A 15,280-nucleotide genomic window follows, 5' to 3' on the forward strand; every position below is an offset into this window, starting at 1 on the left:
ATACTAGTTCACCTACAGATTACCACAGCTCATAAAAGTGATATTTTCGTACCTTGCATTTTTGTGCATCTCAAAGGTAATCATGATTACCCCCACTTTAAAGGCAGGGAAACTGAGGCACTGTGTGATAGATGACCCAGTCTAACAGACTGGTGGCAGGGACCACAGGGACATCCAGGTTCCCTAAATTTCAATCCAGTGTGTGCAGGAACTTGATTAATATGTGGACAGTATTCATGTTGTGATGCCCACACTGGTCTTGATGGTGGGTTGTGCTAAGACCGGCTTTAGACCCAGGGTGGCCTAGGACGCGGGGGTAGCAGGGCAGGAAAGGAGACATCCCCTGATAAGATTTTGCCTCAGAGAAGGGCTTGAACAAAAGTTCGCCTGAAGGTGCTGGTGAAAGGAGCCTGCCGGGCCACCCGCATCACTCTCCTGTTGCTCCCGAGCAGTGAATCCATCTGGCTGAAGTTATGGGGAAAGTGAAAAAAAAACCCATATGTGGAGACAGAAACTAGCCCCACCGACCACTCACACTGGTTGACATTAAGAAGTGCTGACAGCGGGGAGGGAGGAAAGAAATGGACGAAGGGCCACTTTCATCTCATGACAGTCTCCTGCCAGCCCCAGCCACTGTGTCTCCCTCTCACCCGCCTCCTGGCCCCTTGCTTTCCTAGGTATTTTATTAAATAGGGTCGCAGCCCACATTAGAGTCCCTCCCACAGCCCTGGCAAAAGGAAAGCACCGGCCAGCCCCATGACCCCCACCCTTTCAGGTCCCCACTCTTTTGCTGCTTCCCCCCGCTCCAGAACTGAGGTGCCCACCTCACTGCAACCTTGAAGTTTCATAGACAAACATCAAGGCAAAGGGCTCCAGGGAGGGGGGAGACAACCCCATTTTTTTCCCCTTGCATTAATTATCTCATTTAGTTGAAAGAAAAGTAAAAAAATGGAGCTTTGCCTTGGCAATTTATGATGCTGGAGCAGTAATTTATGGCTTGATACAACTTTATTTTGCTCCTTCTTTACACACACACAGACACACATACATACACTTAAGGAGACACTAACCTGAATTTATCACACTAAATACCTGCCTGCTACAAGTAAAGAACTGAACATAATTTACAAGGCAGGATGGGGAGGGGTTCACATGTGGGGGGAAACATTTAGAAGAGTTAATGTTTGAAAGTTGGTCTTTGAAGGCAGGAGGCTCCTCTAGATAGAATTGTAAACCTAACTAATTAAAACTGATGTATCAGTTTCAAAAGAAGAATGTGCTGGTAATGAAAACTATGCATGGGCAAAAATAACAGGCAGTGGGGTTAGCCACGACAGCTTAGACACCCTCCAGGGGGAAGATCCTGATTTCAGCATCAGACCAACAGGGTCTGAGATCTAATTTGCTAAGCCAAAACCTGTTATCAAAGTGGCTGGTCTGATGCCGGACACACAACTTGGGTGAAGAAGCAAATGTGGGTCATCAGGAGGGTCTGAATCATGGTCATGGCATGCCAGCAATGTGACCCACTGCACTGAGCCATTGTGTGCAATGTGAGCACGTTGGAGGAGGAGGGAAGGGAACCTTGCAGATATGCTGCAAGTTGTTCCAGTAGCAACCAAGCACAGTGGATGGCCAAAGTAGAGGACTTGCCTTCTCCAAAATGCTGACCAACAGGGCAAGCAACAAAAGGGGAAGAGTAGAGGGCACAGGGAAGTGTAAGTGACCGGTCCAAGGCCACCCTGCAGGCCAGCTGCAGAGCCACAGTTACTGCCAGCATGCACACCTTCCTCTGCCAGTGCTGGGAGCCTCCTTGTGTGGTGCTTGGGGATGGTTGTGAGAGAAACCCAAACTTGACTTGGAAGGGAATCCCAAACGTTATCCCACTCCACCAGGGAGACCATCAGCAGAAGCAGTTCATCCCAGTTCTGCCGTGAGACAAGTGGCTGTACAAGGCATGAGCAAGCCAATGGCTCTGCATGACATGGCTGGGTGCTGGCATTAGGGCTTTTGTTGGGCATCTCAGCTCACATGAAAGAGGATGTGGGGCACAGTGGTCTTGGCAATGCTTGCATATGGGAATTGGTGGGTCCCCACCTATGAATGAAGGCTCACCTTTCCCATATCTTACTCTGGCTGAGACCTCCCATGTTGCCACATTCACATTTTTCCAGGCTTTACCACCTCCAGAGAAAATGGGGAGATTGAATAGGAACATCCTGGCTTCATCCCTGGGTTTTCCAGTGTATCTTCCTGAAGTGTCCTTCTCCCACCTAGGGATACCTGTGGTGGCTCCCCTAGTGCCTTTCCCAGCCAGCCCTCTTCTGCAAACCTCTGTGACTGGTACCCAGGGTGAGGTCCCTCCACACACAGTGTCTGGTGCACCGGATAATAGCCCCTGCTTGTCAATCCATCCAGCAAGTTTCTAGAGCCAACTAACAAAAGCCCCCACAGGGTGATTTGTATGAGTGCACAGAATACCTGCTCCCCTTGGTAAGGAAGGTGTTCTTTGTCTTACTACTCTCTCTGTAGACATCAGCTTGTTTACAAATCTTACAGCAACCCACCGCCGTGGCATTAAACAGATATGGAGAATCAGTTTTTTTTCTTATTGATTTAGGGACGGTTTCATTTGTAAGCAAAAGGGCATCTGTCAATAGACTGCATGATCTAAGGAACCAATCCAGAGAAATCTAAAGCATGTGAGCACTTGGGAGCAAGCATGGGATTCAGGGCTGTTGAATTGGGGCCAGCAGCCTAACCCATGCTTTATTTCATGTTGCATCATAACTCTATTGCACAAATGAGAGGGAAGTATTATTAAGAGGGAGGATGGAAGGGGAAGAAGAGGAAAATATGTCTATTTCTTGTCCAGTAATGTTAGCAATATATTTATAAAACTGAAACAGGACTAATCTTCACTCCTCTGTGCTTCTCAGGGAGCCCTGTCTGTTGTCTGTTTTGTTTAGATTATGTACTCTTCATAACAGATTATCTGTATTTTGTGTCTTGTAAAGCACTGGGCACTTTCATATAATAGTAATAATCTACAAAATACACAAATAAAAGGATCAGAGCAAGCAAGTGATGTTGCAGAATTGCTTCTGCCTGAAAAGAGCAGCAAAAACCCAGATAGAAATAGCTATGTTTACTTTGATAAAAAAATGTGTGTGTGTGATTGTGCATGCACATGCAGAGAGAGCAAGATAGGTGCATACAGTGGGGAGAAGAGTCAAGGAGGAAATAAGTTCATCAAATCTATAAGTATTTGGCACCGAGGCATCATGCAAACTACCCTGGGTGCAATCAAAGCCTTCCGACGCTCTGAGGGGCTCAGTGGAAGTGTGCAGGATATTAAGAGTGACAAGCCATCAGGACTGCAATATCAGATGAATAGGGAAAGAAAACTGAAGCATGGTGTCAGCTCAGATTGTTGTTATCCCTCTTCAGGAAATGGTGTAGGGTGATGCAAAGTAGTGACAGGAAGAAAGGAGGTTGGGACATCTGGGGACTAATCCCCCATCCCCCAGGGATGCTGCACCGGTTCAGGACCTGGAACCAAATGACCTCTGCATCATTCCTGGTCCTGCTTTTGTCATCTTGAACACGGGGTGGTTGTTTGCCCCTGCTCCCGAGGTGCTCTGAGGAGGAAGAGGCTTCCCTGCACCCGGGAAGGGTGTCATGGCAGCAGGAGGAAGTGTGCGGTGTGGTGGGAGTTCACAGCACTGGGCAACATTGGGGTGGAAGGGAGGAAGGGAGGGTGGGGAGGGGAAGGTCTATAATCCCCTTGGTAAATCCATGCCTGAACTATAAAAGGATAATCCATGTGCAACCCTGGCCCCACTTATAGGATTTAGCTCTTAGTGTGGAATACTAATATTTGGCTGTTTGTTTACCCCTGTGAACTAATTTGGCAGATTCTTACGATTCTCACAGGGAGAATTTATTTCGATTTTGATATTACTCAAAGCCTTGGGTCCTGGAGCCATAGGATTATATGCAAAGCTCTGAGCAGACTTTTTTAATCCTTTTTCTTAAGAAATAACTATTTGTTGTGGATACAGCAAAAAGCTTGAAAGCTGGCCTGCTGTTCCACAACACAATGGCATCAGAAAAGAAGCCACTTGCTAATTCCTTTTCCTTTTTACTTTTTTAACATGGTGATTTTTAAGCCAGTTTTGCAACTGTGAAACGTGAATGGGGATCAGGCCCATGATTTTTGAAGAGTCGGCATGGGCAAGCTAGGCTCTGCTTGTAGATTCCCACTGGCTTGGGTGCTTGCTCCTAACCCAGGCATTGCCCTGGGAGAGCAGTATCACAGGCAGAAACGAGATCCTTCCAGCTAAAATAATATGCAGAGTCTGGAGAAGAAGGAGGCACAGGATGAAAAAGGGCACATGTTAGGATCAGGAATTCAGACTTCAATTAAAAAGTAACTTTCTAACCTTGGACAATGCAGAGAATGGCTTGAAAATGTGACACATGCACCCCCTTAAAAGAGAGAGACAGTACAAGAATCCCAACTATGTTATTTTCATAGTCTTGCTGGTCTGAGGGCTTGCTCTTTGATTTTTGAACAGCTGAAGTTGTTAAGACAAGGGAAGAAGTGTCCTTTTCCTAAATGCAAAAGGTCTCTTCCGTTGCAAAGTGTAAAGAAATGGCAAGGAAACAATAGTTCTCTAAATGGATTTGTGTTTGCTCCTTTCCCAATGTCCTGAAAGAAATCAAAAGCTGCAAATGTAATCACCACTAGGAGTGGGGCAAGTTGGGATATTTGCTGAAGATTTGTCTCTCGATTTCAGAAAATGCTTAATTTTAATGTTGTGCCCAAAAGCATTTCTTCTGAGAAGATTTAAGCACATGTGAAATGGAATAACTGCAGAAGGGTTCACCAAAAGCTGCCAGTAAAATAACAAAATTTACCATAACAAAAGTATTATCTTCCTTAGTAAAAACAGAGGCAAGGCCTAAACAAAACAAACCTTCATAAATCAGGCAAACAAGTCAGGCAGATGAGAATTGTATCAGACAGTGGAAATAAGACAAAAATAATATAAACTATTCACATGTTTTGAAACTTCGCAAAGAAGAGAGGGTGAAATCTTGGTGTGCAAATCAGGGACACGAGCAAAATCTGTGCCCAGCAGTTCAAGCTGGAAACACCAGGTACAGATCCTGGGAGCCCAATAGCAGAAAGTTTTTATAGGACACATGTGTATCATTGGTACCTGCTTTATTTTCCTCCTCTTCAGACCCTGCTGTGCCTGGCTGTCTCACACGACTTCAATTCCTCGGCTGCCTCATTCCCAGAGCTGACCGGAGCACAGACTCCCATAGGGGCCCGTTCACTTGCCACCTCAGCCAGGCTCTGCCACAAGCGAGCCCAGAGAGGGGATGCTCGGGCACTCCGCACGCCATCCTGCAATTCCCACCCTGAAATTCTGCATGTGCTTAAATACACAGATCTGTTGTCATTTTTACCTCTCACTCTAATGCTGACAGCCGGTTCCATCTCTGCTCATAGCTGTTAATAATTAAACTGAAATGATACAGAGATTGAGAAAACGTATTTTAGACAAGTCATCTTTTCCCAAATTTATTCCAAAGACAATAGGAAGGGAATCAATATATTCATACAGACAAAGGGAGGGTTTGGCTGTCTGATTTTCCAAGGGTTTGGACTTGTTTCTGTTTCCTCCTCTTTCCATCTCAGCTTGTTTGTTGGTGACAGGATTGAAGAGCCCAGAACATTACCCAAAACTGGGGGGAAAACATACTATAACAAGGATATGAAGGGAGCAATTTATTTAGTTTATTAAAAGGATCAAGAGGTGACTTGCTTCTCGCATATAAATATCATCCTAGGGAAGAAATAGCAGGCACTAAACAACTCTTTAATCACTGGAGGAAGCCGTAACGAGAGCCAATGGATAAATGCTGAAGCCAGACAAGTCCCAATTAAAAATACTGGACCTTCTTTATTTTGTTTTACTTTGTCTGAGGAAGTCAGGGTGATTAACCACTAGAGCAGGCTCTTACGGGAAGCACTGGAGTCTCCCTTTCTCGACATCTTCAGCTCAAGACTCATATTCTTTTGGGAAGGAAGTTATTGTGTTAAATAAAGAGGTGGCAGGGGGACAATCTCTGGCCCGTGTTACGCAAGCAATCCAACAAAATAAGCAGAAAACGTTTTGTGAGCTTAAACTGGATAAACAACTTTACCTCCCTCAGCTGATTTTAAGCAGGAGGATGATTTAGAAAACAAAACAAAACAGGAAATTGAGAATAAAAATCCTGAAGAACTGAGCAATTATTGTTACTGCAGAAAGAGAAAGTGAGTATTTTGTAGCAGCAAGGAGGGATCCGAAGCAAAACCGATGCTGGGATCTGGGACAGAGGAAGCCAGCAGGATCGCTGCTGGTTGGGGCTGACAGGGCTCTCCCCCAGCACCGCCAGCCTTTGGGGAAGGAGCTGCTCAGGCTCCATGGAGAATCCTGCCTTGCTGATTTCCAGCTGAGCAGCTTTCTGCACTCAATGGCCGTCCCTGCTGCTTTCATGCAGGGATGTACTCTAGCTTGGAAGAGAGCAGTTCTGTTTAGATAGCCCCCAATCCTAGCTTCACCTCATCCCTTCCAGCAGAGTCACTGTAATTAAGATTTGTTAAGGTTTGGAAGAAATCTCATTAATCAGATAAGATCTGAACTTTATTTTCTTTTTAAAGACCCAATTTGATCTCTCTTGCTTGTGGTAATTGCTCTCCTCTTCTGACATGGAAATTCATTTTCCAGGCACATAAAACACAATAGATTTCCATTGTCAACAGCAGCAACCCCAGGAGAGTTAAAAATATTCCTCCAAAGGCTGAAAAGCGTGTTGGGAGCAAATCCAGACACAGGCAGGGAGAGGGAGCACCAGGCAGGGTGCTGTCAGACAGAGGTGGGGTGGGAGAAAGGGGTTAGCACAGTCCACAAAAGGAACAGGGGTGCCCCAGGAGAAGGAAGGGTAGCAGAACCCCTGCTGTGACCCTCAGTACATAGGGTTGAGCTGGCAGGTTCTACTGAAGGACCTGTGCAGAGAGGAGAAGTTGTTGCCACACCTCGTCCCTGACCTGGGGGAGAAAAAGCATCCTTCTCCTGAGTTTATCAGAAACCAGTACTTCAAAGAGCGATCAGAAAAGCTCCTGGATGGCTGACATTTCACATGAGGCAGCACCAGGATAAATGACACAGTGTGAAATATACTCTACCACATCAAATCCTATCCATCAGCAGGATTCCTGGTTTCTAAATGTCAGGTGTGGAATGGGAACTCCTCAGCAACATCTGAATCAGAAGATGCCTCCCTTCCCCACTACCTGCTCCCCAGCACTGCTCAACCCACAGTGTGCCTTGACGGACTCTGCCCCCCATCCAACCCATGGCACCACGGTGAGGCCAGGCAGCCAAGTGCGGGTGCCAGGCCCGGAGATGTGCACAGATAAGAAATGCAGCCCTGGGGCAGGGCAGGGTGTAGATGTACCACCTCTTACTCCAGGAGGGACAGCACAGGGGCACATGGAATCCCGCTGCCCATCCTTCAGCCACATCCCACCACACCAGATGCTGGACTCACCATCTTCCCCTTTCAAGGACCCTATGCCCTGTCACTCCACTGGCATGCTGGTCTCCCCAGCACATGCCCTGCTCCTTACACCACCCCACCCCTGATTTCAACCTGAGCCCCAGCTGCACCAAGAGACCAGTGGCTACAAGCAGCCTCCCCTGCCCTGAGCTGTCACAGGAAGAACAGAGCTGAGCTGTGGTTTTCCAGCACTTCCAGGGGCCCACACAGTGTTGGAGCGGCAGCAGCCTCTGCCACAGCTCAGCCCGGCCACCTTCCGGAGATGCTGAAATGTTGGGGGAGCAGATGGAGATGGAAACCGGTACCGGGTGCACTGTGGCCTCCCAGAAACGGGCTCTTTCTGGCGTGTGTTCAGTAAGGCTGGCTGTGGGTGACCAGGGTGGCCAAAGCAGAGAGTCCCCCACACTGCTGGCCACAGGGAGGCAGAGACCAGGCATGGCTAGGGCACACAAAAGTGCTAATAGAGACCTAGGGCGAATGTCCAGGCCCTGCCTGCCTCTCTCTCTCTTTGCAGAGAGAATCTGCAAACATATTAATCTCATCTCACACACAAACCCTCCGTCCTGATCCCAGAATCCATATATTAGGAGATTTACATAAATTACCAGCTATCAATAGGGCACATGAGGCGCGGGGGCTGAAAGCCAGTGCCCTTGCCAAGAAAACAGTACAAGAGGATTGGAAAGGAGGGGAGGGGAGGGGGCTGCAGAGACGGGCTGGGAGCACTGTGAGCAGAGGTCTGGGATGGCGGTGGCTGGCTGTGCTGTCTGGGTCTCTGAGCCTCTTGCTGCAGCCGCCATACCCTGCTTTGTGGAAGCAAAGTCCTCCTCCTATGCATGCTATGGCACCTTCCCTCCACCTCTCCCTCATGAAGGAAGGGCAAGCAGCTTGCCCTGTGCCCCGCTGCTTGCCCCAGTGGGTGCTGGCAAGCAACCCCTGGACCTAGGCCTATATGCCCTGGTTGCAGTGATAGGTACAGGGAAACAGGGATGACTCTTCACATTACTGCCTTGCTTTAGTTGGGGCTTTAGATTTGCAGTCCAGGTCAGAGCTCACCTTAGCCTCTGGCATCCCCAAGCCTTAGGAGCCCTGGGGAGCCATAGCTGTATGGCTTCACTGGGGACTTCAACAGATCCTTGACTCCCTCATGTTTCTTCCTGAGGGGCTTTGCCTTTGCTGGGAAAGGGGGAAAGCTTGAGCTTGGCCACTGACTGTACCACCTGACCAGAGGCAGGACCACTTTCCACCTCAGGTGCACTGAAAAGGGCATTCAAGCTCCTCCGTCTGAGCCATGAGAAACAGGTGATGCTTAGTGAGGGTTGTGAAAGCCATGTACAGAGCGCTGGCATGCAGGTGCAGAGAAAATCACCAAAACAGACCCCCTTCCAATGTGTTTCGCAGGACAGACCTGTTGTGTGAGGGGGCTGATGGCCACACATAGGGCAGACATAGTGCTCCAACAGGCATAGTGCTTCTTGCCAGGGCAAGGGCACACCAGTGTCATGATAGCTTGCCAGTTCCCTCCCCTTGGCATCAGGGCCTGGGGCACAGCCCCATTCCTACCACCATAAGACTCAGGCATACAAAATAGACCCTGGGCAAGCCTGGGGTCTCAAAAGTGGACAGAGGTGGGTGCTTCCCGAGGCAGGCAGTGCGCTTGACCTCTCCCGCAGCATCCTCTGAGCCTGCCAGGCAGCAGCCCTGGACCCTGCCCTGCCCCAGCCTGTGCAGACCCCCGACTCGGGGTCCCTTTTGTCACCAGCCCACAGCCACCTCAGCGGAGAGCCCGCTTCTCTCGCAGTGTTTTGCTGCCCTCGTGGGTCCGGCGCGCACATTGCAGTCTCCAGCACCCCGCGCCGGCCCCGCAGCACCCTCGCCAGCTCCCGGCCTTCGGGGGGCCGAGGCACCGCTTCTTCCTTCTCCTGCCGGGAGGAAGGGCAGGGAGGAAAAGGCAAGCAGCTCTGGGTTGGGTCTGGACCAGGGGAAGAGGGGCAGGGGGCACTCAGGGAAGACATCGGGCAGGTCCCAGTCCCAACTCTGCTGGTGGTGGAAAAGAAAGTAAAGAACAAGAACCCCTCTGGACCAGAGTGCTCACAGGAGCTAGAGCATCACCTCCGCTTTGGAAGGGGCATCATAGGTCATCTGTTCTCCTTCCTTTCCTCTGAACAAGCACACATCACAGCTGAACCTAACATGTCCACGAGCTGCTGGGGCTGTCCAGTGGGCAGCTGTGAGTACAGTGAGGTCCTGAAAGATTCTTCCAAGCCTGAAGTGCAACCCAGTGTTATCTCTAGTGCTGGAAAAGACAGCAGCAAAAGAAAAGCAGCAAGTGGTGCAAAGAAACAAGGCAATGCGAGCAAGAAAACAGGCCTGGACTTGAGTTACCTGCTAGAAAAGCAGATAAATGAAAGAACTTTTATTTTGTTTCATAGTAGTAGGAAAAAAAACCACAAAGCACAGCAAAACACTATGGGAAATGTGAGTAGCCAACATCAGCTCTTGCACACACAAGACATCCTCCCAGCAGTGTAACTAGAGTATACACAGACCTCAGCAGGATTGTGTTGGTATAGAACCAACATATGTGGCACAATGAAAATGACTTGCATCATCTACCTGTAACCGTACAGCAATCAGCATCCACCCTGCCACATCAACGTTCAGGTGTTGGTACCTGTTCTCATGCGCATCCCCAGCAACTGTATGTATGGTTTAGAAGAGGCAAGCCAAATCCACCTCTAGCATGTGGGTTCCAAAGCTGAAGCTGAAACTGGGTTCAGGTTTGTGCCTGGTGCCTCTGACACCTCAGGACTGTGCCAGGGAAGAGGATTTTCATGGGAAAGCTGCTCCTGTTCAGAATGAGGTTTCTGACCCTTCTGATAGCTCAGCTTGAAACCCCTGCAGCTGCTCGGGCACCTCTGCGGGCCAAGAGCATCCCCCAAGAGGGGCGCGGGCAGCCCCAGCCCCACGGGGAGCCTCGCCGAGCTCCTCACGGAGCGCGGGCTCCACCCCGCGGCCAGGCGGTGGCAGCACACGGGCGCCGCGGGACGGGACCGCCAGCCCCCGACCCGTCCGCACAGGCACCGCTGCTGGGCCCCTGCCCACTCCCCTACCGCGGCAGGTCCAGAGCCCTTCTCTTGCCGTCTTCCTTAGGAGACAGGGAGGTGGTTTTGTCTGCCTGAGCCTTCCGCTGCGGAGAGTTTGTTCATTGCTCTCCTGCTCTGCTTACTGAGACACCTCCGTCATCATCAACACTGGTGTCCACAAACCTGATCACAGCCCAGACACTTCAGGCCTCAGACCCCCAAAAGGGCTGAGCCCTCCTCTCCTGGACCCACAGGATGGCTCTCCATTTCCTCATTTACTCCCCAGTTATTCATCTGCCTTTAAGCACTTGAAAAGCAATGCCATGCTTTGATCTGCCAGATGCTGTGTCTTTCATATCCCACCACAACCACCTCCTTTCATTGTACCCTCATGCAGGGCCATATAGCAGGAATTTGCCCATCCACCCCTGCTTTCTTGCTGTCCCAGTGTGTGTGAGCACTTGCAGATACATCCAGCATCAGGTGGGTATGTTTGTCCCAGTGCCTGGAAGCTGCTTGGCAGTGACAGTCTATTTGTGCCCAGTATGTGATGGTGCCTTCCCAGGGCAGTATCTACTAAACCAGCAACAACAGCCCAGCCTCTTGGATGTGGGAGGCAATACTGGCATCAGCAGGCGCTAGCAGCAGCTCTGCCCTGCTCAGGAAGGAACGAGAGGGTCTGACAACTGTACAGCAGGCAGCTGCCAGAGGTGACAGCCATTTCTTGGCCAGGGGAGACAGCGCATCACAGCTGCTCCTGAGGAGTGGAGCGACCCTCATGGAGTTGGAGAGCCACTTTAGGAAAGGCAGGTCATCATCACAGCACCAGAGACTGCAGGCAAAGGCAGCATCTGGCCTCATGGCAGATCCTCCCACACGCTGGGCCAGGCTGACCAGAAAGGTCTGGCTTAGGTTCAGCAAGGGCAGCTGCAGGCCAGATAAACCAGAAATCAGCACAGCGGGAGCAGTGGCACCCAGGGATCAAAGGCAGCCTGAGAACTGGGACCAGGGGAGCGTGGCCATTTTCACATAGGTTCCTGATGCTGACAGAGAAAGAGAAGAATCTACATAAACCCAGACAAATTCCATTCAAAACAGATCTGGTGATGGCTTCTATATGAAGTGATAGGGGCCTTTCACCTCTGGAGAAAACTCCATGGAACAGCAGTAGATTTTCTGTCCCAGTGCCTTCAAACCCTGACAGGAGGCCCTTTGGGAAGCAGGGGGTAAGACAAAAGAAACCAGGAGAATTCCCTCAGTTACCTACAAGCTCACACCGAGTGACGAACAGCTGCTTCTTGACTTAAAATCTCTCCCTGGCTGTGCTTGAGCTGTACAGCTCTTTCAGGTGTGACAGGCAGACCTGCCTCCAGTACCATGGACTATGTGGGTAGGGACAATGGGACAGTGACTCAGGTGGCTTCATAATCTGACACAGGAACAGCCAGCACATGCACTCTATCAACACTACCATTTCTAGTTTGCCTGTCTGAGCATCAAACCACCTGCTACAGCGAGCAAAAGGAGCATTTTTCTGTTCTTGACGTGCATAAAGAGCACCACCAGTTGTCCATCTCAGAAGAGCATTTGAACTGTACCTACTGTACAGTTGTGACTGTACAGTACTTTGAGTAGGTACTTGTGACTGTACCTACTCAAAGAGAGCTGTCTACAAGGTCTCTCACACAATTGCTCATGGACTTTCTCTCCCCCTCTGGTCATAAGCCAGAAGGAAGACCCACATGTCCATCTTCCAGAAGGTGACCTTACCAGGGTGACAGCAACCATACCGTAACCCCTGGTCACAGAAGCAGCTGCCAATGCAAGTAGGACTGATTTGGCCCAGGGGCAGATGCCTGGGCTTAATACCAAGTTGTCCACAGGGAACCATAAAGTCCCCCCTCCAAAATACCTAACCCTTTTGAGCGGCTCAGCAAAGGCTCTCCCACCTAAGTCCACATTTTTCCAGCAACTCCCTGAGGAAACTGGCAAACGTAAACTCAGGAGTGCAGGGCCCCGCTTCAGCCTGTTGTTTGCTCCCTCATGCTGAAGGGCAATGCCATGACTGAGAGCTCATGTAGAAGTCCCCTATGGTGCCAGACACACCACACCTCTAGCAAGGCCAATGCATGCCTCAGGCAAACACACCACAATAAACAGCTCCAAGAAAATCCAACCATCACATATTTATTTCCATCTGCACTTGAGCACCTGAACCCTGGACCACAGCTCTGCTCTCTTCACCTGGAATCTTCCTGCTTACCAGTGATCTGACTCTAGCTCTAGGGCGGGATGGATGAAGTTACCTCTGACATATTTGAAATACAGGGAACTTGAAATAAACATAGATCACAGTAGAGAGCCTTGAGCAATACATAGGTCCTGAGGATGAATTTTCATGTAGCACCATGCATGTAAGGCTTACAAGAAGACTTAAATGATGGACAGAGGAGAGGCAGATATTAGCTGGGACTGATCATGTCAATGTACACAGAAATGGAAAGCCTTACTGTTTGACAGTCCTGCACTTCCCTGTAGAAACTGGGCATTACATTTCCACCCAAATGCCAGCAGACATGATCCTCTCTCTCAGCTGGCAGAAGGTAAGAGCTGGTGTTCTCAGCAGAGAGCTGAGGTAACTAGGTAAAGACTCTGTTACTCTGGCCATCATACATACGTGGCCTAGGAGACCTCCGCCTCCAGATTTGTATACAGACCGATGAGATCAAGCAGGCAAAAGGGCAGGGATTATTAATCCCTTTTTTTCCACATGGAGAAGGGAGGCTCAAACCCTGTGTGTTTAGTGCTGCAGCAGCATGGGAATACCCAGAGAAAAGATGAAGCTGTCAAAAACTACAGTCCACAGGCAGCAAAGCAGAGTGGAATAGGCAGGGAGCTAGTTCAAGCAAATGCAGAGCCCTGTAACAGTGGCAAGTCTTGAGAAGAGCTTCACATTTGAATTTGACCACCGGAGAACATTTTGTGGATTTTCTGGGCAGCCCTTTGAGAACTGGCTTCATCTGAAGGTTATAACAACAGCAGACTATACTCAGTAGAGGTGGGCATGCCTCATCAGCTTGATTTGCTGGTAGGACAATGACTTCCCTATGGTATTTAAGTGCCAGCAAAAGCAAAAATGCTTATAGATGTAAACACCATGGAGTACCAGCAGGGGACACAAGGCAAGGAATATAGTATTTCTTTCTAATATACCACATTTAAGGAGATAAGAGTGAAAGAAGGAATTTTTTAAATTGATAAAATCTTATAATTAACATTCTTTAATAGCAATTCATTAAAAGCTTCTCCCACCATTATTCTCACCAGTTCTATCCAGAGTTGAATACACAAGGGTTGCAGGTATGTTGCCTTACTGAATTCCATATTTAGGCAGTTTGCCTGGTGAAGCCAAAGACCCAATGCAGGCCTGCCTGTGATTTCACTGATGTTATGCTTTGCTAATGATCCAGGCACTTGGGTCTCAGTTTCCGGGATCAGATCCAAGAAAAGGCATCTTCTCATTGCTGTGGATGAGCTAGCATCAAATGAAAGGTCCTATGCAGATTGATGAAGAGAACCTACTGCTCTATTCACATCATCTTAGAGCCTCACTCTGTTCCTTACATTCTTGGAAAGCAGTCGCTTCCAGCCCAGAAACACTGATTCTGGTTATTTTTTATTTCATTTGTTAGTTTGGGAAGATTCATCCCCAGGCAGGATTCGAATCATTCAGGCTTTGCTGGACCAAGCTGCCAGTACCCTTGCAGTTTCCCTTTTGGTGCCCTCTTCATTCCCCTTTCAAAACCTATTCCCTCATCAATTGCTGAGCAAGTTTGGCCATCAAATCCAGGCCCTCAGGTCAGTCAGTTGAGCCACCAGAGCTATATTCCTCCTAGTATTAAAGCTGTTTTCCTGTGTCCCTTGGGAAAGATACAGCCAGGTGACACTGGCAAGGTACATTTATCCTCCCACTGACAGGTAACCTTCTCCATGTCAGAAGAAGGTTAGCATACAGCAAGAGGAGAAAAACACCTTCCTGGTACTTCTGTCAGCAACAGTGATTTTCATACACTGGCCTGACATGCTTTTGACCTGTTAGAGTGGGATCGAAGCAAAAGGTTTGGAGACAGACAGTTAGCTTAGGCAGTGAAGCCCCATGGTGTAAGATGTGAAAGATCCAAGTGCAGCTCCAACAGATGACAGAGCTCCTTGGAAGGTTGCAAAACAGTTGCCCCAGGAAGCATTTGGACTGCTGCAGGCTCTGCAGTAGCTTGGAAGGTTTTATCCCAGGCAGCATAAACAGATGCCTGGAGGCACAGGAGGTGAACACGACCCAGCTCTCCCTTTTTGGGAGGCCAGGCCAGCCATTAACAGGCAGTGCCTCCACAGCTCCCAACCTAAGCCAGGCCTGATCCACCTAGCCCATCAGTTCTGCCTCATTGCCTACACGCAACCTCTTCCAAATGCTGCTGAAAACAGCAGGCTCCTGCAGGAGGCTGGAAGGTAGCACTGGTAAGGTTCACGGGCCACCTCCTGGCTCTCTGCTCTCCAAGCACAGCCACCTTGCCATGTGA

At 49.3% G+C, this 15,280-nt stretch overlaps 1 long non-coding RNA gene across 2 annotated transcripts in view; it reads right to left on the minus strand.

The window, feature by feature from the left end:
* The window catches only part of LOC134157570 (uncharacterized), a 54,939-nt gene extending 47,324 nt beyond the window's left edge, over window positions 1-7,615 (minus strand). For both annotated transcript variants that reach the window (XR_009962373.1, XR_009962374.1), the window contains exon 1: window positions 5,229-7,615. This is a non-coding gene — a long non-coding RNA (uncharacterized LOC134157570). The remainder of the gene's footprint in view (window positions 1-5,228) is intronic.
* Window positions 7,616-15,280: the final 7,665 nt, after the last annotated feature.

Source organism: Pezoporus occidentalis, unplaced genomic scaffold, assembly GCF_034315485.1.
Source record: "Pezoporus occidentalis ecotype Australia unplaced genomic scaffold, CSIRO_AGI_Poc_V1 ctg98, whole genome shotgun sequence".
Classification (NCBI taxonomy): Eukaryota; Metazoa; Chordata; class Aves; order Psittaciformes; family Psittacidae; genus Pezoporus; species Pezoporus occidentalis.